This window comes from Hyperoodon ampullatus, assembly GCF_949752795.1.
Source record: "Hyperoodon ampullatus genome assembly, chromosome: 12".
Lineage (NCBI taxonomy): Eukaryota > Metazoa > Chordata > Mammalia > Artiodactyla > Ziphiidae > Hyperoodon > Hyperoodon ampullatus.
This window is the reverse complement of record NC_136925.1, coordinates 5,816,523-5,833,075: the sequence shown is the minus strand read 5'-3', so window position 1 is coordinate 5,833,075 and position 16,553 is coordinate 5,816,523. Positions and strand designations below refer to the sequence as shown.

At 36.2% G+C, this 16,553-nt stretch overlaps 1 pseudogene across 1 annotated transcript in view; it reads right to left on the bottom strand.

The window, feature by feature from the left end:
- LOC307061209 (NEDD4-binding protein 2-like 1) overlaps positions 1-16,353 on the bottom strand; it is an 89,182-nt pseudogene extending 72,829 nt beyond the window's left edge. Inside the window, exons 1-2 of the transcript in view lie at positions 16,288-16,353; positions 14,775-14,843 (exon numbers count right to left, since the gene is read on the bottom strand). The product of the transcript in view is annotated as an NEDD4-binding protein 2-like 1 (transcript). The remainder of the gene's footprint in view (positions 1-14,774; positions 14,844-16,287) is intronic.
- Between the last annotated feature and the right edge of the window lie 200 nt (positions 16,354-16,553).

Sequence of the window (16,553 nt, the reverse complement as noted above, 5' to 3'; positions counted from 1 at the left end):
TGAGGCCAGCTTAAAAGGAATCAACTGAAGTGGACACCCAATGGACGCTATTTTTAGGAATGGTGATGGTGAAGCTTTTGAGTCCTGTCCCCAGCATCATTGGACTTGCTAATGTATCTGTACTAAGCTGCCTCCATGGGGTTTCTTTGCTGGAGCAACCTCTGTGGTATAATTGAGGAATTGTTCCTCTCTTCATATTCTCCAAGACTGATTCACAGACATTATTTTTTTTCACCTCTTTATTGGAGGATAAATGCTTTACAATGTTGTGTTAGTTTCTGCTGTACAACAAAGTGAATCAGCTATACATATACATATATCCCCATATCTCCTCCCTCTTTAGCCTCCCTCCCACCCTCCCTATCCCACCCCTCTAGGTCATCACAAAGCATCGAGTTGATCTCCTTGTGCTATGCAGTTGCTTCCCACTAGCCATCCATTTTACATTTGGTAGTGAATATATGTCAATGTTACTCTCTCACTTCATCCCAGCTTCCCCTTCCCCCCCATGCCTTCAGTCATTACTTTTTATCAGAGACAATCTCGAGTGAATTCCGTTTGTTGCAACTAAGAACACCGATTCAGAAGCTGGTACTAGTTGCAGACAACTGATACTTAAAAGAATAAATTTGGCATTATTTTTCTTGTTCGATTGGTTCTGAGGTGGTAAGATTATAACTTATAAACTGTAAACATTCTCTGGCCCAACAGATAACTTATTTACTCTCACCTGTGGTCACCTGGCATCAAGTGCCCATTTCATGGCAAGACTTTGAAGGACCCAATATCCATTTCTGTAAAACAATACGATGAACATGAGGACTACGAGATGGACTGATGGCCCCTAACTGCGCTGGGATGCTCCAGAAATAAAATGACAAATTCAAAGTTTTAATTTTTTTTTCAGGCAGAGTCAGAAAATCAAGGTTTTTCTATGCTGTGCTAAATGAATTTCTCATCGCTTGTAGCCACAGGGTTGAAAGTGGAATAAATAAAAGTTAACATACAATCCTGTGGCTTCAAAACTTACAACATCAGTTGAATTGTAATTTTGCCAAATCTCTTATGTAAATGTTAAAAATGAATAGGGCACCAAGAACTGGAATCAGGACTCATGGAAAGATATACATGGTTTAAAGCAGTAGTTCTCAACTGGAGGTGCTACCACAGTCCCAGAGGGTTTCCGTAAACATGTGGAGGTACTTTTACTTGGGGATGCTTACTGGCATTTATCACCTGGGTATGAGTGATTTTTTTTTTTTTTTTTTTTTGGTTCTCGGGCCTCTCACTGCTGTGGCCTCTCCCGTTGCGGAGCACAGGCTCCGGACGCGCAGGCTCAGCGGCCATGGCTCACAGGCCCAGCTGCTCCACGGCACGTGGGATCTTCCCGGACTGGGGCACGAACCCGTGTCCCCTGCATCGGCAGGCGGACTCTCAACGACTGTGCCACCAGGGAAGCACGGGTATGAATGATTTTAAATGCTCTAAAAAATATGGGAAAACCCTGCACAAAGAAAAATTTTCTCACCTAAATTATACTTAGCAATCCTATTGAAAAGCACTAGCTTTGAGTGATAAGCACTCTCCAGTCTGACTGAGCCTCCTTTGCCTACAGAGCCATCTCCTGGTCTCCTGGCAGTTATGGTTGTTTCAGTCTTGCTTGAAGACCCATTAACAACCCTACCAAAACATTTACCTGGAAACATGAAACAGTAATTAGTCTAGCTGCATTATCAGGAAAAGATATTAACAGTATTTAAAACCTAATAGAACTATTTTCTATCTCACTTAAAAGTAGTCCTAAAACAGGTAATCCAGACTTGGAAAGGGTCCTCCATGGTCACCAGCACCCCAGGGTCCAAGCACTTTTCTATTCCCCATCGTTAGTGAACTGTTACATTGTCCTAGTTCTCATTCCAGTCAACAAGAGAAGAGGATGAAGAAGAGTGAACCCCATTTTTTAAGGAACTTCCCAGGAAGACCATGCAACTTCTTTATGCCTCTCATTGGCAGGACTTGATCATGTGACAAACCCAGATGCAAAGGGAAAGGTACTATTTTAGTTAGGGCATGTGATTGTTTCTATAAAATGTGGGTTCTGAGATTAATGTGGAAGGGGAGAATGAATATCAATGTTGTGCCACACAAAAGCAGTCCAATAGCTCCATGCCCCTTCCCAAGTTATCCTTGTTCATAGGCTCAGAGATGTAAAGGTTTTTATGCAGCAAGCAAAATTCAATATGTTGCTAATCCATATCACTGAAGACTTGGAGAAAATGTATGAGGATGGGTTCCAAGGGTGCTAAACAGAGAGAAACATTGCTATATCTGACTGAATTTAGTGAGATAGATGTATTTACCAGACACTTTGGACTCAATAGGCTAGTTGAGATAGATGGAAGTAGTTTTAACCTCCTCTATGCTTTTACTGAAATATGTACTTCATAGTGTACTAGACCAAACAATTTTGAGATACAAGAAATTCCTTTTTATATAATAGATAAAGGAATCCAAAAGCTTATGGAGAAAAAAAAGGCATGTAAATATGTTATGTGAAATTTACTGTGATTTTGAAAATAAGAATACTGATTTATAACCAAGTTGGTATCAGTTGTAACCAGAAGATAATCTTTTGCCATAATACTGAAAGACACATTGGATCTGGAAGTGTTCTAAACCTTTGATAAGTGTTGCAGGGGCTAACTCTTGTATGACAAGAATATTGATAGAATTGCTGGACATTAAAATGAGCTCCTTAATTTCAAAGATACTGAAGGAATCTGGACTGGCAGAGGTCAAGTTGTGCTACTTAACAGAATTGGGCATACTTACTATAATACACAGCAGGGTAGAGTGGTTATTAAAATGGTAACATCTATAGAGATTACTGAAATCATTATTGAGGATAAATGTATAGGTTCAGGTAGATGCAAAGTGAACTAAGGTCTATGTGCTTTGCATAAACAAATACATTCTAAATCTGATGACAGAGACATAACAATATATCATAACATTAGAGTCTTAGCACCTTGCCTAATCCCAGATCTAAGTCAGTTCAAGACTGAGAGTCCCTTGAATATATCAAGAGAAAAAAGACTTGCAATAATATCGTAGTCTATATGGTAAATGTTTCTCCTCATCTTTTTCAATGAAACTTCTGTCCTGATAGTGGGGTAACTGTGAAAAGGGGAAAAGCAATACCCATATTAGTCAGAGGTGCTTGGTCTCCATGGTTACTGTTCAGAGAATAGGCTCCTTCTAGCTGTTCAGCTATGTGAATCACGAGTATGAGAAACGCCTACCAAACTCATTTTTTAAGGTACAAAGAAGATTAGAAGGTGGCAGATCAGAGTGCTGTACTTCTGGGCACTACATTTTGGCAAGAAAAATAAGGTGGCAAAGAAAATGTCAAGTATTTTCTTCACAAGACTTTGCCAGGTTTTTCTCAGGAGATAAAGTCCTCTGCAGTACTTCTGATTCCCATTAGCCAGAAATATGTCACAGAGTCATAACTGCAGAAAGGCCAGGAATTTGAGCACGATATGGTCAGCTTCTAGCAGAAAACAGCATGGCTGAAGCAGGTCTGAATAGGTATTCAGGTAGAAAATCTCCTTACCTCAAGTGTAAAATGGAGATTCATCAAATTCCATCTCATTTGGGGCCCCGTGGGATCCCATGTCTATCTTGTGATAACCATAGTTTCTAAGGATGTAGTATAAACAGATAAATTTAAGAAATACCAGTCACTAGTGGAATAAAGGCTATCATGCTAGTGGTAGCTAAGAAAGTCCTGTTGAGGGAAAAGGAGGGGAGAGATAAATTAGGAGTTTGGGATTAACATAAACATACTACTATATATAAAACAGATAAACAACAAGGACCTCCTGTATAGCACAGGGAAATCTACTCAAATTTTTGTAATAACCTATATGGGAAAAGAATCAGAAAAAGAATATATATATACTATATATATGAATATATAAGAATATAATATATTATATAAAGAATATATATTGTGTATGAATATATATGAATAAAATATATATGAATATATATGAATTATATATTATGAATTATATGAATTATACATTAACTGTATATATTAAATATATATAATTATATACCTCATATGTAAAAATATATAATTTATATAATATATAATTTATATAATATATATTTAATATATGTATTAAATATATATATCATATAGATATAATTATATGAATTGTTATAGATTATGTGAATTATATTCTTATATGAATTATATTATTATTATATATTATATGAAATATATATGAATATATTAATATATAATTCATATAATACATAATAATTCATAAATAATTATAGTTCATATACAATGAATTATCTCTTATATATGAATTATGATATATATGAATTATGATATATCATAATTATAATATAATTATAATAATTATGAAATATCATAATTGTGAAATATCATAATTCATATCTATCATGATTCATATATAATAAATAATATATTAAATTATATGTCATACAATATTTATATAATATCATGTAAATATTATATAAGATATATAATTTATTATATATATATTTATATATTTATAATGATGTGAATTCATATATATTATATATGAATTGTATATGAATTATTATATATGAATTATATATAATATATGACATATGTATGAATATATATGAATCACTCATATTTTTAATATATAATAATATATCTTATATATTTATATAATATATAATATATATTTAATATATAATTATAAGTTATATAATTATATATTAAATATATACTAAATATATATTATATATATTAAATATATATATATAATTATATGAATTATAATGTATTATATGAATATATATGAATATATAGCCATATATTCATTTCATATATTATATACGAATATAATATATGTAATACATATATAATATAATATATATTATGTGAATTATTATATACTATATAAGAATTATATATGAATTATCATATATATGAATTATATAAATATATTATATATTATATATCATATTATCATAATATGATATATAATATATATCTTATATATAATATATATTTATATATGAATATATGAATATAAATGAATATACATAGATATATATGAATCACTTATATTTTAAATATATGATATATAATTAATATATAATAATTATGTGTAATATAATATATATTTATAATTATGTGAGTTATATATTATATGAATTATTATATATGTGAATTATATATAATATATAAATATTATATATGAATATATATGGATATAAATGAGTATATATGAATATCTATGCAAATCACTGTGCTGTACACCTGACACTAACACAACATTGTAAATCAACTAGACTGCAATAAACAAAAGGAAAGGCCTCTTCAGCTCCCTCTTCCTACCAAAATAATAAGCCAAAACCAGTACCACCTCTCTGGGGGAATCACCACCAAAGACTGAAAAAAGCAAGAGTGATGATTCCTAACATATCACCATTTAACTTGACTGTCCTCTGTAGACAGAAGAGCCTTGGAAATGATATTTGATTAGCATAAGTTTAATCAGGTGGTGAATGTAATTGCAGCTGCTGTTCCAGATGGAGACTCTTTCCTGGAGCAAATCACCACAACTCCAAATACCTGAGTGTATTTATTTATCTGGCTTTTTAAAAATTTCTATCACAATTATCAGGCAACTCCAGAAGTGATTTGCTTTCACGTGGACAGCTGCACACATCCAGCATCCCACAACAGGGCTCTGCCAGCTCATCATAACTGAGCCACAGTTTAGTCTATGGGAACCTTTATTACCTCAGTGTCTCCAAGGCATAATCCTGAATCTACTTAAGTGATTACTCTGTGCTCAGATAAAATGGTGAAATGGAAAATGGAGCTCTAGACATCTTTGTAAGACAGATATCCAAAAGCAGGAGATAAATGGCATTTGCCACTCAAGTAAAGCTAATGGCTCAGAGCCCCGAGACATGTTTGGAGATCCCCTTTTTCTTTGCCTGTGCTCTCCAAAAAGCAGAGCTGGATACATGCAAGTAGTTTATTTGGAAAGTGGTCCCAAGAAACAGAAGTGAGGAAATGAGGAGAGTGAAATAGGAAAAGAGGGAGAGACAGTTTATTGTTTTGTCAATTCCCCATGGACCTTCCGAATTGTAGAGAATGCACTTCAGAACTGTCCACCTAAGAGAAGGCAAGAGGATGATTTATTCATCAGCTCCATCTGCCATTGGTCAAAGTTTGTAATTCTAAATTGTGAACGCATGATACCTGAATGGGTTTCCACAGGGCCCCATACCACATCGTCAGAGTTGCCCCAGGATAGGAAGTAAGAAATGTATAGTAACTTTGGACTCTCTGTGGAGTGGTAAAATATGCCTCATACTTCTCTGCTTGAGCATATATCTAGCATTGCCCAGCCCTAATTAGCTATAGGCTGCCCACGGGACATTATTTCCTCTGCACTTCCAGATTGCCCATGCATAAATACCGAATGAGGTTTTGCAGGTTTCCCATGCCAATGCATCAGAAGGGCCCAGAGACAAGAAGCAAGGTCCGTTTGTGCAATGCAGCTGAGGCAAGGGGCGGGGGGGGTTGCTGCAACTGGTTGCCAGAGCAACATCAGGAGCAAAAGGTGGGCTGAGAGAATATGAAGTGATGTAATTCAAGCTGTAGATAAATGCTCCAGAAAGCATTTGCCTTGCACACTGCAAGGAATAGTAGGAGACATAATATTTGGTGAAACTCTTTGGACTTTCACGATAACAAAAAATCCATTTGGATGTGCTCTTGCAACCTATTTTCTGAATGACCCAAAGTCTGTCAGTTCTGACTGGGCCCTAAACAAAAGAAGGCTCTCCGATTTGACTGGTATGACTAAACCACAGATGCAATGTTCTTGAAATATCTATGGCATGTTGTGATGCTGAGTAATGACTCTTTCTTGGAAGAGTCAATGACCTCAGTTGGAAATTTATAGCAGATGTCTCCAAAGTTTGAAAGTGAAGAGTCTCCTCCTGAGAGGCAATTTTGGTCTTGTTTCTGAGCTCCAATAAAAATGGAATGCCTACCTCTAGGAGTAAAGGTAACCTGAACTGCCTTTCATGACATGATCATCTGATCAAGCCATAAAATTTGGGGTCAACAGCAGCATAGCAAATGGATTTTGTGTCTATGAGACTGTGTCGGTAGGTGCACCAGTGAGTTCCATAAGCAAGTTTCTCCTGTAAATGTTGGCTCTGCCCTTCCCTTGCCACACTTGCCTCAACCTGCAGCTCAATCTCGTGGAGTTCTCCACAACCAGATGATTCAGAAGAGAACATCTGAGCCTGTTTCCCATATTACTCAGCAGTACACACTGACACTTGATGGAAGTAGGTTTTTGGAGAAACAGTCCCACTCCTGTGACCCTGAAGGGCACTGGAGACAGGAAATATTAATGATAAACAGAAATTCCAACAGTTATTCTTGTGGTTCATTGATTCCTGGATAATGGTTACAATTTCCATGAACAATCAATAACTTAGAACAAGATTAGAGGATGGGAGACAAGGATGTTTGAGGACAGGTTATGTAGACAGAATGAGTCTTAAATGTAAGAATATTTTTATTTAATGTGTGTTTGCCAGAAATGTCTCCCCTGCAAATAAAACTCTCATAATCAAGTGTATATAATGATCTGCCCTGTGGATGTCAAACTGCCTCATTGGGCAGCCAACCCAATAATTATTCACTAAGCTTATTAGCAAGGAGTGCATGTTGGTAGGAACAGATGTCATGCATGGGCTCAGTGACATGGATTTTCCCTTTCTAATACTCACCTGGCTACTACTAAGGTTGAATATTCAATTGGCCAGTGGCTGTGTCTGACCCTGATCCTCTTATAAGTAACAAAACCTAAGGGGATCCTTCAGACAACTCATGGAAGATTAATTATGCTAGACACTTTTTGTTTCATGAATGAGGTAGTAACTTGTCCTCATTGGAATAGACACTTGATATGGATTTGGATTTTTTTTTCTTGGCTTGCCAATCTTCTGACAGTAATACCATCTGTGGGTTTTACTTAGTTCCATATCAAACATCATAATATCCCATGCAACATCTTTATGGCCTAGGAACTTATTTTTCAGCAAAACAAGTAACTAACATTTAATATGTTTTTTAATGATTATTTCATAGCTTTTAATGTTCAAATTGTATTTTCTCCCTGAGAAACATCTTTGCTATCTCTTTAAGAGATATTTTCTGAATTTCAGTATGTGGTTTAACCACATATACAGATATGATAAAAGCACGGAGCATGTTAAAATATATGCTAACTTTCCTTGGCCCATTGGAAATTTATCTTTACAAAGGTAATGAAATATACAGTGATAAGATTATGGGATGTCCCAGAAAACTCTCAGCTATCTCCAAACACCAGGGTATTGCAAATATCCCACTGGGATTCTGATACATAGGCAGGAATCTCCTCGGCGGTCATAAGCATCTTTTGAACACCATTTCGTTAAGATGGTTTCTATGGTAATGTAATGGAAAGAGCTATAGTGCGATCCAGATGTTGTTAAATACATGATTTTTTTTACAGGCGGCACATCAGACACGATTAAAATAAACATATAGGTTCTTTTTTTCTTTTTTTAACCTTTTTTGGAGTATAATTGCTTTACAATGTTGTGTTAGTTTCAGCTGTATAACAAAGTGAATCAGCTATACGTATACATATATTCCCATATCCCCTCCCTCTTGCGTCTCCCTCCCACTCTCCCTATCCCATGCCTCTAGGTGGTTACCCAACACTGAGCTGATCTCCCTGTGCTATGCAGCTGCTTTCCGCTAGCTATCTAGTTTACATTTCATAGCGTGTATATGTCAGTGCTACTCTCACTTCGTCCCAGCTTCCCCTCCTCCTCGTCGTGTCCTCAAGTCCATTCTCTACGCCCGTGTCTTCATTTCTGTCTTGCCCCTAGGTTCATGAGAACCATTTTTTTTATATTCCATATATGTGCGTTAGCATACGGTATTTGCTTTTACCTTTTTGGCTTACTTCACTCTGCATGACAGACTCTACATCCATCCACCTCGCTACAAATAACTCAATTTCATTGCTTTTTATGACTGGGTAATATTCCATTGTATATATGTGCCACATCTTCTTTATCCATTCATCTGTTGATGGACACTTAGGTTGCTTCCATGGCCTGGCTATTGTAAATAGAGCTGCAATGAACATTGTGGTACATGTCTCATTTTGAATTATGGTTTTCTCAGGGTATATGCCCAGTAGTGGGATTGCTGGGTCATATAGTAGTTCTATTTTTAGTTTATTAAAGAACCTCCATACTGTTCTCCATAGTGACTGAATCATTACATTCCAGCAGTGCAAGAGTGTTCCCTTTCCTCCACACCCTCTCCAGCATTTATTGTTTCTAGATTTCTTGATGATGGCCATTCTGACCGGCGTGAGATGATATCTCATTGTAGTTTTGATTTGCATTTCTCTAATGATTAATGATGTTGAGCATTCTTTCATGTGTTTGTTGGCAATCTGTATATCTTCTTTGGAGAAGTGTCTATTTAGGTCTTCTGCCTATTTTTGGATTGGGTTATTTGTTTTTCTGTTATTGAGCTGCATGAGCTGCTTGTAAATTTTGGAGATTAATCCTTTGTCAGTTGTTTCATTTGCAAATATTTTCTCCGTTTCTGAGGGTTGTCTTTTGGTCTTGTTTATGCTTTCCTTTGCTGTGCAAAAGCTTTTAAGTTTCATTAGGTCCCATTTGTTTTTGTTTTCATTTCCATTTCTCTAAGAGATGAGTCAAAAAGAATCTTGCTGTGATTTATGGCACAGAGTGTTCTGCCTATGTTTTCCTGTAAGAGTTTTATAGTGCCATTGGTCCAATAATCTTGCATTCCTATACACTAATGATGAAAAATCTGAAAGAGAAACTAAGAAAACACTCCCATTTACCACTGCAACAAAAAGAATAAAATACCTAGGAATAAACCTACCTAAGAGACAAAAGACCTGTATGCAGAAAAGTATAAGACACTGATAAAAGAAATTAAAGATGATACAAACAGATGGAGTGATATACCATGTTCTTGGATTAGAAGAAGCAACATTGTGAAAATGACTATACTATGCAGGGCAATCTACAGATTCAATGCAATCCCTATCAAATTACCAATGGCATTTTTCATAGAACTAGAACAAAAATTTCACAATTTGTATGGAAACACAAAAGACCCCAAATAGCCAAAGCAATCTTGAGAAAGAAAAATGGAGGAATCAGGCTCCTGGACTTCAGACTATACTACAAAACTACAGTAATCAAGACAGTATGGTACTGGCACAAAAACATATATAGATCAATGGAACAGGATAGAAAGCCCAGAGATAAACCCATGCACATATGGTCACCTTATTTTTTATAAAGGAGGCAAGAATATACAATGCAGAAAGACAGCCTTTTTGATAAATGGTGCTGGGAAAACTGGACAGCAACATGTAAAAGAATGAAATTAGAACACTACCTAACACCATACACAAAATTAAACTCAAAATGGATTAAAGACCTAAAGGCTCACTCTCCACAGTAAAGGACTTTGTCAAAGCTCAATTCTGAAACTCTATCCCATCAGGAAGAGGGAATCCCTCTCCATTCCAACCCTTCACCTAAGAGAGGAACAAAAGAATAGTCAACAGGGATCAGGGCTTCAAGGAAATAGATTGAGAACATTGCAAATAGGGAAGGGGATAGGAGGAAGGGGAGATAAAATCTACATTACCAGACTTATGAAGGTCCCAACAGATGGGCCCCCTAAAAGCCTGAAATTTAATCAGAAGACTATAGAACACTACCTCTTCCATATATCCTACCACCATACCATACCAACAGGATTCCAAGATAATAACAGTGTTTTACAGCCAAAGAAGTTATAAAACATAGACTTTCTGAGTAGGAGTACTTAGAGAAGCCAAAAGTCAAGAGGGGAGCCAAAAACAAAGACAATTGAGGAATATAAGCCAATGATACCTGTAGCTACATTAAACATTAAACACAGCCCAACTCCTAGCCAGATTAACATCAATCCTCACACAACGCCTATTATCCCAGTTCCTACTACCTGAAACAATAGGTACAGCCAAGACATGCCAAAAGGCAAGAAAAAACGCTTTGAGGAGAAAATGCAATCATCAGAAGTAGACTCATATATGACACAGATGGTGGAATAATCAGAGAATTTAAAGTGATATTCTAATGGAAAAAGTAGATAATATGAAAAAACCTGATGAATAATATAAGTAAAGAGGTACAAACTCTAAGTCAAAAGGAGATAATAGAAATCAAAACTCAGTAACAGGAATGAAGAATGCTCTCAATGGGCTCATCAGGAGACTCGACATGGCTGAGGAAAGGATCAATGAACTTAAAGACAGGTCAATAGAAAGTTCTCAAACTGAAATGCAAAAAGAAAAAAAAGTAAAAGAAAAATGCACGTTAGGGGCTTCCCTGGTGGCGCAGTGGTTGAGAAACTGCCTGCCAATGCAGGGGACACGGGTTCGAGCCCTGGTCTGGGAAGATCCCACATGCCGCGGAGCAACTAACCCCGTGAGCCACAATTACTGAGCCTGCGCATCTGGAGCCTGTGCTCCGCAACAAGAGAGGCCGCAATAGTGAGAGGCCTGCGCACCGTGATGAGGAGTGGCCCCCACTTGCCGCAACTAGAGAAAGCCCTCGCACAGAAACGAAGACCCAACACAGCACAAATAATTAATTAATTAATTAATAATAATAAAATAAATAAATATTTAAAAAAAAAAAAAAAAAGAAAGAAAAATGCACGTTAATCATGAGCCACAGTGTGATTCTAGATTGGTGTGTGTCAATGAGTTAACAATAATTATTTCTAAATTGGCAGTGGTATTATTAGTGATTTTTCTATCTTCATGCATATCTGCAGCTTCTTCAAGGAACATAACTGCCTTTGGCAATAATAAATATACAAATTGTTATAGATAGAATTTCATTATAGTTGCTCATTGGTAATTGGATTCAGTGTTACGACATTTAATATTATTTTTGTTAAAAGATACCAATTTGGCTACAGAAGCTGAGTGTATGGAGACACACACACACACACACACACACACACTGATATGTACAAAAGTTTTTGTCTGAGAAGGAGAGGGAGAAGGGTTTTGTGGAAGAGAAGCTACAAAGAGAGAAGAAAGAGGAGGAGAATGGAGTATCTGATCTTCCTTTGGCCTCTGGGACTGCATTTGATCTCCTATGAGTAAGGAATAAGGGGGGAGAAGACGTCAAAACTGTTCACTTTGTGAAACTATATATATGCTTAGCTATTTTTAGGGTTTATGACACAAAATGCAGCAGCATGAGCTGGAGAGGAGGCCTCTCAGTCATGGAACATAACCCAGGTTTGGCTGAGAACTGGAAACTTGGCAAGCACTTGTAGTCTGCAGCCCCTAAAAGGGAGCGTCACAGCTATTTCAAGCTACTCCTTTTGCCATATATGTGAATATGCAGCACATGGAACTGTATAAGCACATGTTTGCTGTGGAGTTTCAGGAAGAGAATCAGCTCTAGAGGCAGCCTACCTGGGTTAAAAAATGGCTAAGAAACCTGGGATCCCATAGTGCTTCAGATTTCTCACCTGTCAGATGAGGGAGTTAATAGTACCCGTGGTATGTGGTTGTTCTGAGGATACAATTAAATGACCATACTAAGCATGGCATAACTCCTCACATGATAACTGCTCAATAGATTATCATCTACAGTGGCTAGCTGACAAAATGGCCTTGAATACAGAAGTTCTAGCCCTTTCGGAGCATCATAAAGTAGCTGCAGGAAGGTGAGGCTGAGGTCCTCCTTTTTGTAATCAGCAACTGCAAACCGGTAGATATTTTATCTACTGGATTATCTTTTAAGAGGAAAAAATTCATTAACCACAAAAAACTCAAGGTTGAATAATTCAAAAAAGTTGTCTAAATTTTTAGTTCAAATATATTGTTAAATCTCAATGTTTTCACTTCTTTTTACCCATAATGTTTATCCTTCAAAATGGAATGTACAGAATAAGAGTGAAGATTAGCTATAAATCTGGATGATGTAAACAGAAGGAGCTCCAGAATGGAAGTCAGGAAGTGTAGATTCTAGTCTTCATTCTGTAGTCATCCTTGGGGTAAGTCATTTTACAACTCTAAGGCTCAGTTATTTTAGCTGAACAATAAGGATCCTGGAATATATCTTCTTGTATAATGAAGAGTGCTATACTGTGAAAACCTCGGGCCTGGCTTTCAGAAGGAGCCAGTCTGAATCTTAGGTTTACACTTTCTGGCTCCATGATCTTGAGGAGGTCACTTTACTTCTTGATCATTTCACTCCATGGATGCACTTCACCTCTCTGCCTGCACACTGTCAGAATATTGAGAATGTCTGAAATAGAATGCCTTCAGATTTTTTGATGACAAATTAAAACATGGTATAAATAGAGGTAATCAAACAGTCATGGAGCAGAATTTTTATCTTTGATTTGACTGAATTTACCATATGGAATAAAGCTACTTTAACTCTTTGCTTCAGTTCCTATATTGCAGATGAGAAAGTTTTAAGAGATTATCTTCATCAAACGTACTATTTTACATATTAGAAAACTAACCTCAGAAGGTGAGGTCAAGGAGTTTGGGGGAATTGTATTCTTTTTCATCTCAGCTGTATCTAATATGGTTAAGTTCATCTCTTTAAGACCAATCTATGCTATGTAGCATAAATTAATTCTTCAAAAGAACTCAGTTACTAATTTGAAAAAGATACTCAAATTTACGTTTCACATATTCTTTACTCTTTATTCCTATAACTCAGAGAAAGTCTTACCCATTTTCAAAAACCTCAATAAGTCAGTGTGAAAGGACACATTTTCCGTTTTATAGGTCAAAAAATGCAGAAGTAAATAACTGTACCTATATTGCAAGATAAAGTCAGTAAGAGAAGTATTTTCACAGAATCTAACACAGGTATGAAGGAAAAAACAAAATTGTTCTGAATAAATAATTACATATGATTCTAATAGTTGGCGGCTTCTTAAACTAGTCAGCCTACTACCAAAAAGTTTTAAATGAGCACAGGACTCTCACCAGTCTTTCCTATCTTCACTGAAGTCAGGACTTGAATATATCTGATGATCAAATGATCAGGACAACCCTTTGATAAGTAGAAAATACTATAGAAGATTTTACAAAACTTATCATATTTTATCTGAGAAGTATGGCTAAGATAGCAAAGTTAGCATAATTACCCCTAAATGTGGTGAGTTTCTGCTGGGTGTGAGAATTATCTACATTTTTAAAGTGATGAAGCTGCTGAGTTTATAATGACTTATTTCTCATTTCAAAAGTGCATCCCCCCAATTCTGAGGTTTATGTAGCCTTGCTCTCCTAACCTTTTAATCATCTCTCTGTCCCACCATTCTCTTTATATAGGAGCAGCAGGCCTACATTTCTGAGTGTGTAGGAACTGGAGGCCCACATCAAGCTGTGTGACATGACTGAATGACAAAATAATGGAATGATCCCAGGGACTCTGGAGTCATGGCAGAGATATTTTATTGCTTAGCAACCCAGACTGATGTCAAGAGTTTTGCTAAATGCAGGTGGTGAGTAGGACTGTTGAAAATCAAAATGGCTTTGCTATAATTTTTTTAAATAGTTCTCAGCAAGAAATATTAATTAACTTACCCATTTATTTGTTTGATTGATTGTTATAACAGCTTTCTGGCCAAGCACTAAAGTGGCAATTACAGTTAGCTAAAGGGCCATAGAAACAAAAAACAGGAGATAAAAACACCTGCAACTTCTGGAGGATAAACATCTGCTTTTCTGAATTGATACTCAAGTGCATTTCTCTCATCATTGTTGCTATTCAGTCTAGGAAAGTGAAATGGTCTTTGAAAGCACATTAAAAATAATGGTATATTACTTAAAAACTGTATTTATCAAGAGTATACTTTCAGTCCAGACATCATATTTATTCCATGCTTGGGCCTCTGTTCGCAGGAAAAGTGTATAAATGATTGTGCTAAGTAGAGTTTCACAGGTTCTTGAATTAATTTCAAATATGCCATGGGGAGCCAAGTATAAAATCAGAAGTATATGTCCAGTTTATGACACAATAAAAATCACACCTGCTGCTACGAGGAATGGCTACTGTGAAGACATACTTTATCAGTTTTCATATACCTGTAAACCACTGTAAAAACTGAAAAGAATAGCTTATTGTTGATATTTTGGATATCACATTTTAAGGATAAGCTACCTTAAAATGAAAGACTCCAGTATGAGGGTGGTATTCCTTTCCCAGTCATAAACCTGGGCATGTTTTCTATTTTTTAGTTAGCAGATGACAACATTAGGAAAACCATAGACAGCGCTTTGAGTAGTTATCAATATGGTGCAGGCCAGCAATAAGGGGAGATGTTTTATCTCAAAAATTAGCTGGACACAAACAAACCAGAATACTCAGTTAACAAAGATGACCTCTTTAAAAAATTGGACACAACAAGTTTAGGAAAATAAGCAAATGAACAGAAAAGAAGACCACATTTTCTGTGTATTTTTTCTGCCTTGCTTTTTCTTGAGAAAGGCCTAGTTTTGAGGGGAAGAAATATGGTACTAACCACCTGGGTGATTTGCAGTGAAGACACAATATCTGTGTCACCAGGACTACTTCGTTACAAGTCATAGCATAAGGATTACTATTACTGAGTGTCCTTCCTTTGTTGGATGCTTCACTCAGCTACCTTTTCTAGTTTGGTTAACCTGGGCATATTATTTAACACCAATCTTCAATTTCCTCACTGAAGCAAGGTCAATGATAGCTGTGTAGTTGTGAAGATTAAACGGGATAAGGTACTCAGCACCTAGCATAGGGCCTGGCATCTAATAACCATTTCATAAATGTTTTCTTAGTGTTATTAACTCCTGAGTCACACCCTAGAGGTAGGTATTTTTAAAGGACGGGGATCACAGTGAGGTAATGGAATAAGTTAGAAAACAAAGTCATGACACACTTACATAAATTTTGTAAACAGGATGACATGTTTCTTTTGGCAGACAGTACAGTATTTGGCCCACAGAATGTTTTCCTTTTCATATTTGGAATTATTTTTCAATGTATGGATTTCACAAACCAATTTCAATTTCCTGCTTTTATTGAAAATGTGAAATATCTAGTGATATTAGACCTACCAACCCAAATGGCAACCATCAGGGTAAAGTTGGAGCTGTTCTTTTTAGCAGAGGTTCTCAAGTTTGCCATGGTTTCCACTTTTACTATTATCTTCACAACAACAAAAACACAATAAGTACAAATTATTATTATGCTTGCAAAATTGTCCACCAATATTATTATTGTTCTTAGATTTTTTTCCATAGGATTTGCAAAGCTCGTGGTGCCCTCCCTTTGACTGAAGTACACAGACTCCTCCATGTGTCTGAACTACCCAGGTAAGTAAAGTA